The following is a 12,432-nucleotide window of genomic DNA, read 5'->3' as shown; positions in this document are numbered from 1 at the left end:
CGGAGGGGCTAGGTGCCCCCGGGGGGTGGGGATGGGGCCGAGCGGAGGCTCCGGAAGGGAGGGGTGGCCACAGGGTGTAGCGCGGGGACCGAGGGTGTTGCGGGGGTGGCCCAGAGGATGGCCGGGGGGAAAGGTGCAAGTGAGGAAAAGGCGACTTAGTGAGTGGAAGTGTTAGATGCAGGCGCCTCCTCTGGACTGAGGGATCAGGGAGGAAAATGGCGCCCTCTCTTGACGGGGTGGGACCCGAGCTGAGGGGAGAAGGCTGAGCGGTACCGAAGCGGCCAGGGCGAGAGCCCGGAGGCCAGCCTGACATGAGGGACCGACATGATCACCCCCCCAGCCGAAGTGACCGAGTTCCAGGGAGGTGCATTGATGCAAACAAAGTCCTTTTGGAGCGCCTGCCGTCCGGCGGGCTGTGTGCTCACAGTCGGGAATGCAGCGGCCTCGGCGGGCACTGGCCGCCCTCCTGGAGTTTGCGGACTCCAGTGGGGAGCCAGGCGACAAGCGGGTAAACGCATCAGTACGCCTGGTGAAGGCGCTGTGCCGGGCATGGAGCATTCAGAGAGTGGCAAAGGGGATCTCCTTTACTTGGGGGGATCAGGGAAGGCCTCTGCAAGGAGGTGGCCTTGAGATGTCGCCTGAAAGGTGCGAAGGAGCCAGCCAGCTTTGGGAAGGGGGACAGGTGGTGCGGGAGGTCGGAAGGGGTGTCCCAGGCAGAGGGAAAAGCTCATGCGAGGGCATCCCCAACCTCGAGCCTTCTCTTGGGTTGGGGCTGAAAGCCTCGCATTTGAAAGCTGCGCTCTGTTTTATTCTCCATGACTTGTTCTAATGCAGGATGTTCAAAGTATGTTAACTGTACACAAGAAGGCGCACTTTTTAAAAACATTTTATTTTGAAATAAGCACAGATTCACAGGAAGTTGCAAAGACCATACAGAGAAGTCACATGTACTCCGTTTCCCTCCAGTAGTTACATTTTACTTACCTATAGTATCAAAACCAGGAAATTGACAGTGGCACAATATGTGTACATATGGTTCTATGTCCTTTTAATCACACGTGTAGATTCATGTAAGCACAGCAATCAAGATACAGAATTATTCCATCACCACCAAGATCTCCCTCGTGAGAAGCCCTTTTATTCTTTTTTAATGTGCTCAATATTTGGCTGTGTAATACCCAATATCTTGATCCTTGCAACAGGCCACAGGCTCCAATGTGTGATAAAAACCTGATTCAGAGCTCTCAAGTTGACTTCCAGTCAAATTCTGTCAAAGAATTGTTTATATTCCTGGGGTGGAGTGTAGCTTGTGAAGTCACTTTGTTTATTAACCTTCTGAAGAAGATAAGAAGGGCAGTACAGTAATTTAATGATCTCTTCTCTCTAAATCATCCTTGAGGAAGTCCACAGCTTCATTTTTTCCATTCTGCAACAAGTAAGCCCCTGAGGCATGAATTTCCTGTTAATGCTGTGGTTCCCAGGAAAGAGGGGCAAATGCACAAGAACTGAATTAAACCCTTCAGAGGAGGAGGGCTGGATTACAAATCGCATATTGTGAAAAAGATTTTAGGTTTCATTTTTGCTGGAAAGGAAAATGAAACTTCAAAATGAATTTAATGTCCGTACAACCAGCTCCTTAGCTGAAGTCTCAAGGCAATCCTAACAGCGTCACTTCTGGAGAATTAGAAAAGAAGCCTCTCCTTTGGGACAAAGACTTTGGTAAACACTTCTTGGCTCTGGTTTCAGATTGCATCAGTTCTAGAGCTAATTCCAGGTCCCAAACTAAGAACAAGCTTTGACTTAGTTTTTAAACTGCTTTCAGAATAGGTAAGAGTTTCCAATTTTGATTCAAATATACTGACTTTCAGTTGTTATTCTGGCTTTCTCATCCGCAGTCCGTATAGATATATTGATTAAATGTACATTAAAAATAAATATTAGCATATCACTCTCTCCCTTTGGGGGATTTTTAATCCTAATATAATCCTAAATTTGATTAGAAGTTAGAATGAATTTTTTAGAACTTTTTGCTTTAAAAATGGAGACTTATTATATAAAATTATGAATACTTTAAAGAGAGAATTCCTTATAATCTCATCACCTCTAACAAAACTACTATTATAATTTTGGTGAATTTTTCGTCTAGTTGTTATTTAAAGGATATTTGTATGTAGTTAAAATCAGAGTATATATTCCATGTTTTATTTTTGCTGTTCTTTGCCTAACATATTCAGGGTACCAAATTAAATACTGATTGATGGTATTAGTGATAACGTTAAGACATGGAGATAAAGACAGATATGCACCATGAATCAATTGAATAAGTCAGAAGGAAATTTAATTAGTCTTTTCCTGTGTCCATAAGAAATGCTTCAATAATAACAGAAAAGTCCTCATTTATTTTTTTCCTGTAAATTGCCAATCCAGGCTGTTCTCAATGCCTTTAGTGAGGCCAGCTAACCAAATACCTTGAGGGAACAGTAATACCAGTAAGTTACATCTGTCTGTGGCATTTACCCCAGGATGGGACTAACAAATCTGAACTGTCTCTCTGCATGGATTAATTCACATTTATTGCATTACAGCAAGGTGTTTTTGGTTTTTTATGTCTTTTTAGCTCGACTCTTCTTCAGGAAATTATCCCAGGATTTGAATCATCACAAGAGTTTCACCAGAGGATTTTATACATTTGGGCTGTGGCAGCAGACCAATTACACCACAACACCATGTATGACAATGGGAGCCCAGATCCTCAGGTCTTAGGAGAGTAAAAAGCATTACTCTAACATTGGTGGCATTTAACCGAGTTATCTATGAGAAGAATCTTATTAATCTGCTTTATTAATTAGTTGACTCAAAAAATATTTATTGAGCACCAACTATGGTGTCATGCATTGTTCTTGGAGTTTGGGATACATCCATAAACGAAAAAGAAGAAAATTCCTATCCTCATGGCTCTTACATTCTAGTATTCCTTTCCACTTGTATTAATTTGCAAGGGTTTCCTTAACGAAGTACCATAGACTGAGTGGCTTAAACAAGAGAAATTAATTTTTCTTACAGTTTTGCATGCTAGAAGGTTATCAGCAGGGTTGATTTCTTCTAAGGGCCATGAGGGAAGGATTTGTTCCAGGCCTCTCTCTTTGACTTGTAGATGGCTATCTTCATCCTATAGCTTTGCCTTGTCTTTCCTCTATGTGTGTGTGTCCAAATTTCCTCTTCTTTTTTTTTTTTATTAAATAAACTTTTATTTTGGAATGATTTTAGATTTACAGGAAAGTTACAGAGATAGTACAGAGGTCCTGTATACGCTTCACCCAGCCTACCCCAATGTCACATCTTACATAACCATGGTACAACTGTCAAAACAAAGATAATGACATTGGTATATTATGTTTAACTGAAATCCAGACTTTATTCAGATTTCCAGTTTCCCCACTAATGTCGTGTTTTTGTTCCACGATCCAATCGAGGATACCACATCACATTTGGGACTATGTCCCTTTTCAGTTCTATTATTGGTCACCTCAGTCATCTTTCCCTGGGACAGAGAATGGGTGAGAAAGCTGCTGTCCTTGTTATCGAGCTGGGGAAACTGAGGCTTGAAAATGCCATAGGGCAGGAAGTGGGACTCTGCATGGGCTGGACCCACCCTAGTGGAGGTATCTCATTTTCTGCCTTGGTGAACTGGGGGTAAGCTGGGGGAATATTCTAGAGAGGATTCTGAAAACCAGGAGTCCTGGGAGAAAGGGAGAGGTAGAGGGAGGGAACAGAGTGCAGCGGGCCTTGCTCTCACTGCCCTCCAAGGGAACCTGGTCACTTGGCATTTTCAAGCCTCAGTTTCCCCAAATTTCCTCTTCTTATAAGGACATCAGTCATACTGGAGTAGGGTCCATCCTAATGACTTCATTTTAACTTGATTGCCTCTTTAAAGACCGTGTCTCCAAATATAGTCACATGCTGAGGTACCGGGGGTTAGGACTTCAACATATGAATTTTGAGGGAGCATAATTCAACCTATAATAGCACATATAACAAAGGTATATCCAAATCTTTGTATTGCCTGTTTTCTCCTATCCATAACCCTGAGACATTCAAAGCCATTTATGTTTGCTTGCAAAATGTGTCCAGGTGACTATAATTATGAGTGATTACTTTTCTAGACTTTTTTTTTAACTTTTAAAATGGGTGTATAATAGATGTCTATATTTTGGGGATACATGTGATAATTTAGTACACTCATTTAATTTGTAAAGATCAAATCAGTGTAATTGGGATATCCATCACCATAAATATTTGTCTTTATGCTAGAAATATTCAAATTATTCTCTTCTAGCTATTTTGAAATATACAAGGCATGATTTATTTTTTTATACTAGAAAGTTCTTGGTTAGGAAGGATTGCTCTACTTGGAATGTTGCTCCATCTAGTGTTCACCATATTCTACTACTTTTGTCCAAGTTATAAAAATGAATAAAGGGGGACTATGTTGGAGAAGGGGTTCTTTATTCAACAGTAAGCCTGTTATTCACAGAACAGTAAGTATTCATAGTAAAAAATATTGTTTCAAATACTATATGTAGAAGGAAAGAGGGATTATATAATGATATTACTTTTAATAACTCAAATAATATCATTTTCATCATTTATCATCACTACCAATTACTATTTATTTTTATCCCATGAAGAGATTGAGACTGGATTTAGTCACTTGCCCAAAATTTCACAAATCTTGGTGAGATACATACACATCATTGGTGGAGATACTATTTGCCCCAAATCTATATTAACGCCTGAGTTTAAGCTCTGAATTATACAGAATAAATACAAGGAAACAAAAAGATACAAACTTGTCATAGTGCACTTTTAGATATGAACACATCTAAGCATATACCTATATGGTTATCCAAGTTTACCTTCAATATTGTTTTATCTTAACCTTTATCTTATATTGAAATGATACTTTATTGTTCAGTGCTTGTATCATTGTTGATATGCTGTGTCAAATATGTCTGTCCATCTTAGATAGTGAATTTAAAAAGTATAGGACATAATCCACAACCAGATCAGCATTTTATATTTTATTTGATTGTACATCTTGAATTGAAATTTTAAAATAATCATTAGAAAGTTTGGATTTTTCTCTTTGTTGTTTTAAAGCATAATTTTTGTTTTTCTATTGTACAAGTTGAATGAGGCAGCTTAACTGCCTGAAGACATCAGAAAAGGCTTTCAGGGCAAGCTGAGTTTAGAAGGATAAACACAAGTTAGAAAAAGATGCTTTAGGAATACACAAAAGCCCTTGTAAATGCATAGGAGTATGTCAGAGCTTGGTATTTTGGGGAAAATATAAGTGGTAACAAATGCAGGGAGTGGTGGTGAGAGATGACAATGGACTGAAAGGTGTATGCCAAACTTAGAAGGTAATTATGAAGCTGCTGAAAGATCTTAACAGGAGGGTAGGGGTGGTGGTAGAATGAACATATTGAACTAATCAAAACATCATGTAATAGGCAATCTGAATAGGACTATATTTATTAAATAAATTGGATCAATAATTAATAACCTTCTAAAACAGAAAGCACCAGGCCCAGGTGGGTTCACTGGCGAATTCTAAATATTTAAGAAGGAAATTATACCAATTCTCTATAATCTCTTCTAGAAGGTAGAAGGAATGGGAATACTTTCTAACTTACTCTATGGGGCCAGCATTACCCTAATACCCAAATCAGAGAAAGATATTACAAGAAAAGAAAATACACACCAATATCACTCATGAACATAAATGTAAAAATCATCAACAAAATGTTAGTAAATCCAATCTAATAATGTATAAAAATAATTACGCATTATGACCAAGTACAATTTATTGTATGTATTTAATGCTGGTTTAACATTTGAAAATCAATTGATGTACTCCATCATATTAACAGGCTAAAGAAAAAAAATCACATGATTTTATCAGTAGATGTTGAAAAAGCATCTGACAAAATCCAACCCTCATTCATTATAAAAACTCTCAGCAAACTAGGAATAGAGGGGAACTGACTCAACTTGATAAACAACTTATACAAAAATCTTACAGCTAACATTATACTTAATGGTGAGAAATTGAAGCTTTCCCACTAAGATCAGCAGCAAGACAGGGATGTCTCCTCTCACCAATGCTTTTTAACATCATATCGGAAGTCCTAGCTAATGTAATAAGACAAGAAAAGGAAGTAAAAACTATACAGATTGGCAAGGAAGAAAATAAAACTGTCTTTGTTTACAGATGATGTGATTGTCTATGTAGAAAATCTGGAAGAATTGACAAAAAAGAAGAAGAAAAATAAAAACCCTCCTGGAACTATTATGCAATTATAACAAGGTAGCAGGAATAGGTTAATATACAAAAGTCAATTGCTTTCCTATATACGAGCAACAAACAAATGGAATTTGAAATTAAAAACAAAATACTATTTACAGTAGAACCCCAACAATTAAACACTTAGGCATAAAGCTAACAAAAAGTATACAAGATCTTTATGAGGAAAATTATAAAAATCTGATGAAAGAAATAAAAAACTAAATAAATGGAGAGAGATTCCATGTTTATGGATAGCAAGATTCAATGTTGTCAATCTGTCAGTTCTTCCCGATTTGATCTATAGATTCAATGCAATCCCAATCAAAATCCCAGCAAATAAGTTTCTGGATATCAACAAACTAATTTTTAAGTTTATATGGATAGGCAAAAGACCCAGTATAGCAAACATAATATTGAAGGAGAAGAACAAAGTTGGAGGACTGATACTTCCGGTCTTCAAGACTTATTATAAAGCTATACTAATAAAGACAGGGTGGTATTTGCAAAAGTATAGACAAATAGATCAATGGAATGGAGAGAGCCCAGATATATTAATAGGCATGCACAAATATAGTCAACTGATTTTTGGTAAAGGAACAAAGGCAATATAATGGAGAAAAGATAGGTTTGTCAACAAACAGTGCTGAACAGGATATTCACATGCAAAAAAATGAATCTAGACCTTACACCCATCACAAAAATTAACTCAAAATGGATCATAGATCTAAATGTAGAACTCTAAACTATTAATATAAAATTTCTATGAGATAACATAGCAAAAAATATAGATGACCTTGGGTTTGGGCTGAATATTTTAGATCTAACACCAAGGGCATGGTCCATGAAAGAAATAGTTGATAAGCTGTACTCCATTAAATTGAAAACTTTCACTCTGTGACAGACACTGTCAAGAGAATGAAAAGACAAGCCATAGACTGGCAGAAAATATTTTTAAAAGACATATCTGATAAAGGGCTGTCATTTTAGGAAAACTTACTTCCTTTCTAGTTGATAAAGAAAAGATCTTTTTAAAAGAATAATGTAGATAATAAATGTAGAAGAAATGATAGAATCAGAAAATCACCATTTGGCAATGCCCACTCCTCAATGAAATAATTATTTCAGGCAATGGTCACAGGGCTATATTAAAAAAATTAGCAAATAAAGAAAATACAGCAAAATGGTAGCACATTTTGAATCTAAGTGGTGAGTAAATTCTTTTAACATTGTGTATGATTATAAATTCAATTAAAAAGTTGGAAGAAAAAGTCTCTCAATTTAAAATGAGGCCTTTCCCAGGAGGATCCCTATTTGCTTATATAAATGAAACCCTGATGACTGACCCACCAGTCATCGAGGCATGCCCAGATATATTTTCTAGGTGAACTTCTAGGCTAGATAAGTATAGTTTAAGCCTGAGCTGAGACCCCTGCCACACTTGAGTCATGATGTCTGCCTGATGCCTCCCTGTTTCTGATCCTTTCAGCTCTGTTTCCTCCCATCTGTCTTCAAAGGGATCCTTGGAACACATATGAGCTTACTATTGCATAGTCAGAACAGGGTGCAAACCAGCACAATCTGGGAAGCTTTTTCAGAACATACATGCCCAGAACCTGATCCTCAGATATTTCAGTTCACTAGGATCTTGGGTGGGGCCTGGGCACATAATTTTTTAAAAAATATACAGATAACTCTGAGGGACCTCTCTGAAAGAGAGGTGTTTCTATGAAACTAATCTTTAGGCTTTTACCAAATGAATCTATACACATAAGAAGGAATGGGGGAAGATATAGAAAGCAAAAAGGTAAATATGAAATTAAGAAACTAAAAAAGTTCAGATTAATGGTGTGATAATCATTAGCACTGCTAACTGATATCTAATTCTGTCTTTCCTAAAGCCACTTGAAGTCAGTGGCTTGTTACTGGCCTTGTAACTGGCTTTGACCAGTGAAATTATAAGCTGCGGTGGCTATCCAAAGCTGTGTGACTGTAAAGAAAATGAGCAGCTCACGGTAGTATTAAGTGGAGTTCATGTTCAAAAGAAGCTTCCTCTCGGGTTGTTTATGTAATCCTTAATTTATAAACAGGTAAACCACAGGTACTAACATGGAAAGCAAGGGGTGAAGTACAGAAACTAGAATAAAAGATGGTGATTCTAAGACTTGAAATGATCGATCCTATGCAGTTTTTAAATTGGTATACTTTATCTTTGGCATCCTTTCATTTCTCTTACCTGCTTCTCTTCTACTTTATACTGCATGGTACTAATTGCCCTAATTGCCATGTTGTCCTAGTCCATGCAAGCTTGTATTCTCTTGTCAAAGGTCTCTTTGCACCCAAATTACTTACATTCCTCTCCTGATATGTCTCTGATATTAGAAAAAAGTATTGAGTTGATTTCCTCTAATAAGTATGTAATTAATAGGCAACCCTTAACAGTTCTGAAGATAATTGTTATTTTTCAGAAGAATGCCTACTTATATCTAAGGAATTTAAATTTGAAAGATTTTTTTCTTTTTTTTTTTTCTTTCTTTCTTTCTTTTTTTTTTTTGAGACAGAATCTCACTCTGTTGCCCTGGCTAGAGTGCCATGGCATGAGCCTAGCTCACAGCAACCTCAAACCCCTGGGCTCAAGCAATCCTTCTGCCTCAGACTCCCGAGTAGCTGGGACTACAGGCATGTGCCACCATACCTGGCTATTTTTTTCTATATATTTTTAGTTGTCCAGATAATTTCTTTCTATTTTTAGTAGAGATGGGGTCTCGCTCTTGCTCAGGCTGGTCTTGAACTCCTGAGCTCAAACGATCCACCCACCTCGGCTTCCCAGAGTGCTAGGATTACAGGCATGAGCCACCGCGCCCTGCCAAAGTTTTTTCATTATAAGTATGTAAAAAGATATTCAGGCAGTTTTAAAGGCTTTTTTTTTTTTTTTTTTTGGTAGAGGTAAAGGCAGTTTGGTTACATCTTGGAAGATCAGTTTTGTTTGTAAGTAGCAATCTAAGCTACTCCAGCTTTTTCACAGATTTACTTTTCTACACAGATGAGCCTATAAATTCTTCTTAGACTTTCAGTTTCATACAATGTCTCCTTTGATGACAATTATAGGGATTTGGTTTCATTGTGTGAGTTGTTTGAAAGGCAGGACTTTCCTATCCCTTCATTACTAGGTATCTTTGTTGTTAGGTCCCTGTCCTGAAGAGACTCAGTTGAGGAAGAAGAACAGATGGAGAAAAATATGTAATGAGCACTATAAAAACAGTCTTTTAGAGGAATTGCGATTGACTTTATTTACTAGGTGTCTACTTATGTGCCAGGTACTGCCTAAGTGCTGGAGAGTCAGTGATTAACAAGATAGACGTGGTGCCTGCTCTCATGAAGCTTATAGCCTAGTGGTTCTGGAGAGTGGATTGCAGGCAGCACATCTTTGGGGTAATGGTTATTTTTATAGGGATATGGCAATAGACAGAGACTTCCTTTCATATTTCATGATGGGAAAGTAGCATTCATATCATGAAATGGCAAAATAGCTAATCAAGTTACTTTGTAGGATCATATGGGACTATGTACGCACTGAGGAAGATGCTCTGGGGAGCTAGGTAGCTATTGCCATGGACAAACTAAAGGAAAACAAGAGTGATTGAACCATGATGGATGCCTTTAATGGCACTGGATAATTTAAAGCAACAGACAATATACTCAAATTGTTAAGTGTTGCCTTAAATAATAGAGTAAAACTCAAAGCCTTTATGGGATAGTTTTGGAAAACAATCTCTTACAGCTTATAGTGATAGGGCTGACATACTGAAAACCAAATTCAGAGATTGATTCTGTGGTTTGATTAATTATAACAATACATGAACTCACAAATTTTGTATTTCATGTGAATGTTAGGTTAAGCTAGATTAGAAAAGAATAGGGTCTTAACAAATGGAATAGATATATTCTGGGAGAATGAAAGAAATCAGGGCTTGGCAAACCCTAAATTCCTAGATTCATTTAAAACCAGGTTCTCAACTATGACACTATTTACATTTTGTACTGGATAATTTTTTGTTGTGGGGAGCTGTCCTGTACATTGTAAGATGTTTAACAGCATCTCAATCCTCTACCTACCATATGTCCCCACCCCTGAGTCATGACAATCAAACATGTCTCCAGATATAGCCAAATATCTCCCCAGGCGGGGCAAGGGAGGAAAATGCCTGTGGTTTGAGAAACACTGGTCTGAAGTGTTTCCTGTTGTGCAGTTCTTGCTTGAGGAAACGATGGCTCATTGAGTAAGAAAACTAAGAAGTTGTCTTATGCCCCTTCTCTCATTATTGCTTGTCTGGTACCAGTATGCAGACTTAACATGCCTGGGAAGGCAAGATGTAGGATCAAAGGAGGGAAGGTTAAATGTTATATCCACAAGAATTATTGGAATTTGCTAATTTATGTCATGAAAATATGAGGTATATTTGTAGGAATGGATCTGAGAGTGCTTGACTATGAAAACAGAAATGTAATTTCGTATTAAACTGAATTTATTGATGAGATGGCACATGCCAGAGATTTGGAAGTCCATGTGCTTGCTTGGGCAGCCAGCTATAGTTCTAACAATGAACTTAGCTCGTTAATGTCAATTAGTATTGAAAGGCCAGAAAGAATTTGGCTGAATGTAGAGGAAGGAATTAAAAAACATTAGGGAATAGGAGTGCTAGATTAGATGTGTCATGCAATCTTCCCATGTACTCCTGATATATATTCTGGTATGGCTCAGAAGCCTCTCGGTTTAGTTTTGGCATAAGGAATGTCTTCCTTAGTGAAGGAAGGATCAGAAACTTTTAAAAGTGCTATACTGGCTGCCCTTTCTAGGCCAAGAATGCTGATGGGAGCAGTTACATTTGGAACTTGAGTCCTAATCTCTGTGGGGGTGGCAGAGCCCTATGACAGAAATGAATAAGTAGTGAGCATGATCATCAAATAGACAGCAGGGTGAATATGATAATCAAATTCCAAGGAAGTTCTACTATAGTTAAATTAATTTATTAAAATTTATTTATTTTTAAAATTTATTTTTTCCCAGCTTTATTTATTGACAAATAAAGATTGTATATATTTACAGTGGTACAGTGTGATAAAATCTTGATTTATGTTGACATTGCAAAATGATTAAATCAAGCCAATTAACATAGCCATCACCTCACCTACTTATCATTTTTTGGCAAAATTTATTTTTAATTGTAGGAGTAATATATGAATATTTCTTATTGTTAAAAATGCAAACAAAATAAATAAAACAACTCTCCCACCCCACCCAGGCTCTTCTCCTCTTATCATTCTTGCTTTCATGAATTTCACCAGAAATTCCCCACTGCAGAAGAGGCTGTTGATAATAAGATGTTCAAGTTGGCTCTCTGTTCAATGCCAATTCTCTTTGGTCTCCAGGCAGCCTGGTGCTTGCTTAATGGGCTTGTAAACAAAGCAGTCATGGTATCAGTGGTGAAGGTTACACATGGGCTTCAACAACATGGACTTTCCTTCTCCAGGGCTGACTTGATCACTGCCATTGCTGAGGTCTCGATTTGTCTGCATCAGTGACCAATTCTGAGTCCTGGTATTAACATTATACCTTTAGAGGTAAAACCAGTTCTCTGTTGGCAGGTATATTACTTTGGATTGCCTCTGCTCTGGAGAGCGGGGAGCCATAATTTTAGACCTTATGTAGTGGCATCCTTTCTGATAGATGAAGATTTCTTTCTCATGCTGCCATCCTCTCTGCCTCCTTTCCCTATCCTCTCAAAGTAATTTTTGGTTAAATAACTATTCAGTATTTACATTGTACCTATGCAAATGTTTTTCATAGCTGAACATTTTAATGTATTAGGATTGTACTTTTTTGTTTTTCCTGAAGTTAAAAATTGCCTATTTTTTAAATTTACTTTTTTTTTCTTTATACCTGTTGTTGGTTCAAATAGCCTTTCAGTACAATTTCTTTCTTTTCTTTCTTTCTTTTTTTTTAGAGACAGGGTCTTGCTCTGTCACCAAGGCTGGAGTGCAGTGCCGCAATCACAGCTCATTGTAAACTGGAACTCCTGGGCTCA

At 37.6% G+C, this 12,432-nt stretch overlaps 1 long non-coding RNA gene across 1 annotated transcript; it reads left to right on the top strand.

The window, feature by feature from the left end:
- The first annotated feature begins 1,679 nt into the window (after positions 1 to 1,679).
- LOC123646061 lies at positions 1,680 to 6,060 on the top strand. The gene is made up of 3 exons (XR_006737783.1): positions 1,680 to 1,827; positions 2,618 to 2,728; positions 5,934 to 6,060. It is a non-coding gene; the product is annotated as an uncharacterized LOC123646061 (long non-coding RNA).
- Positions 6,061 to 12,432: the final 6,372 nt, after the last annotated feature.

This window comes from Lemur catta, chromosome 10 (assembly GCF_020740605.2).
Source record: "Lemur catta isolate mLemCat1 chromosome 10, mLemCat1.pri, whole genome shotgun sequence".
Lineage (NCBI taxonomy): Eukaryota > Metazoa > Chordata > Mammalia > Primates > Lemuridae > Lemur > Lemur catta.
Note: the sequence above shows the minus strand (reverse complement) of the source record. Positions and strands in the feature narration are given on the sequence as shown.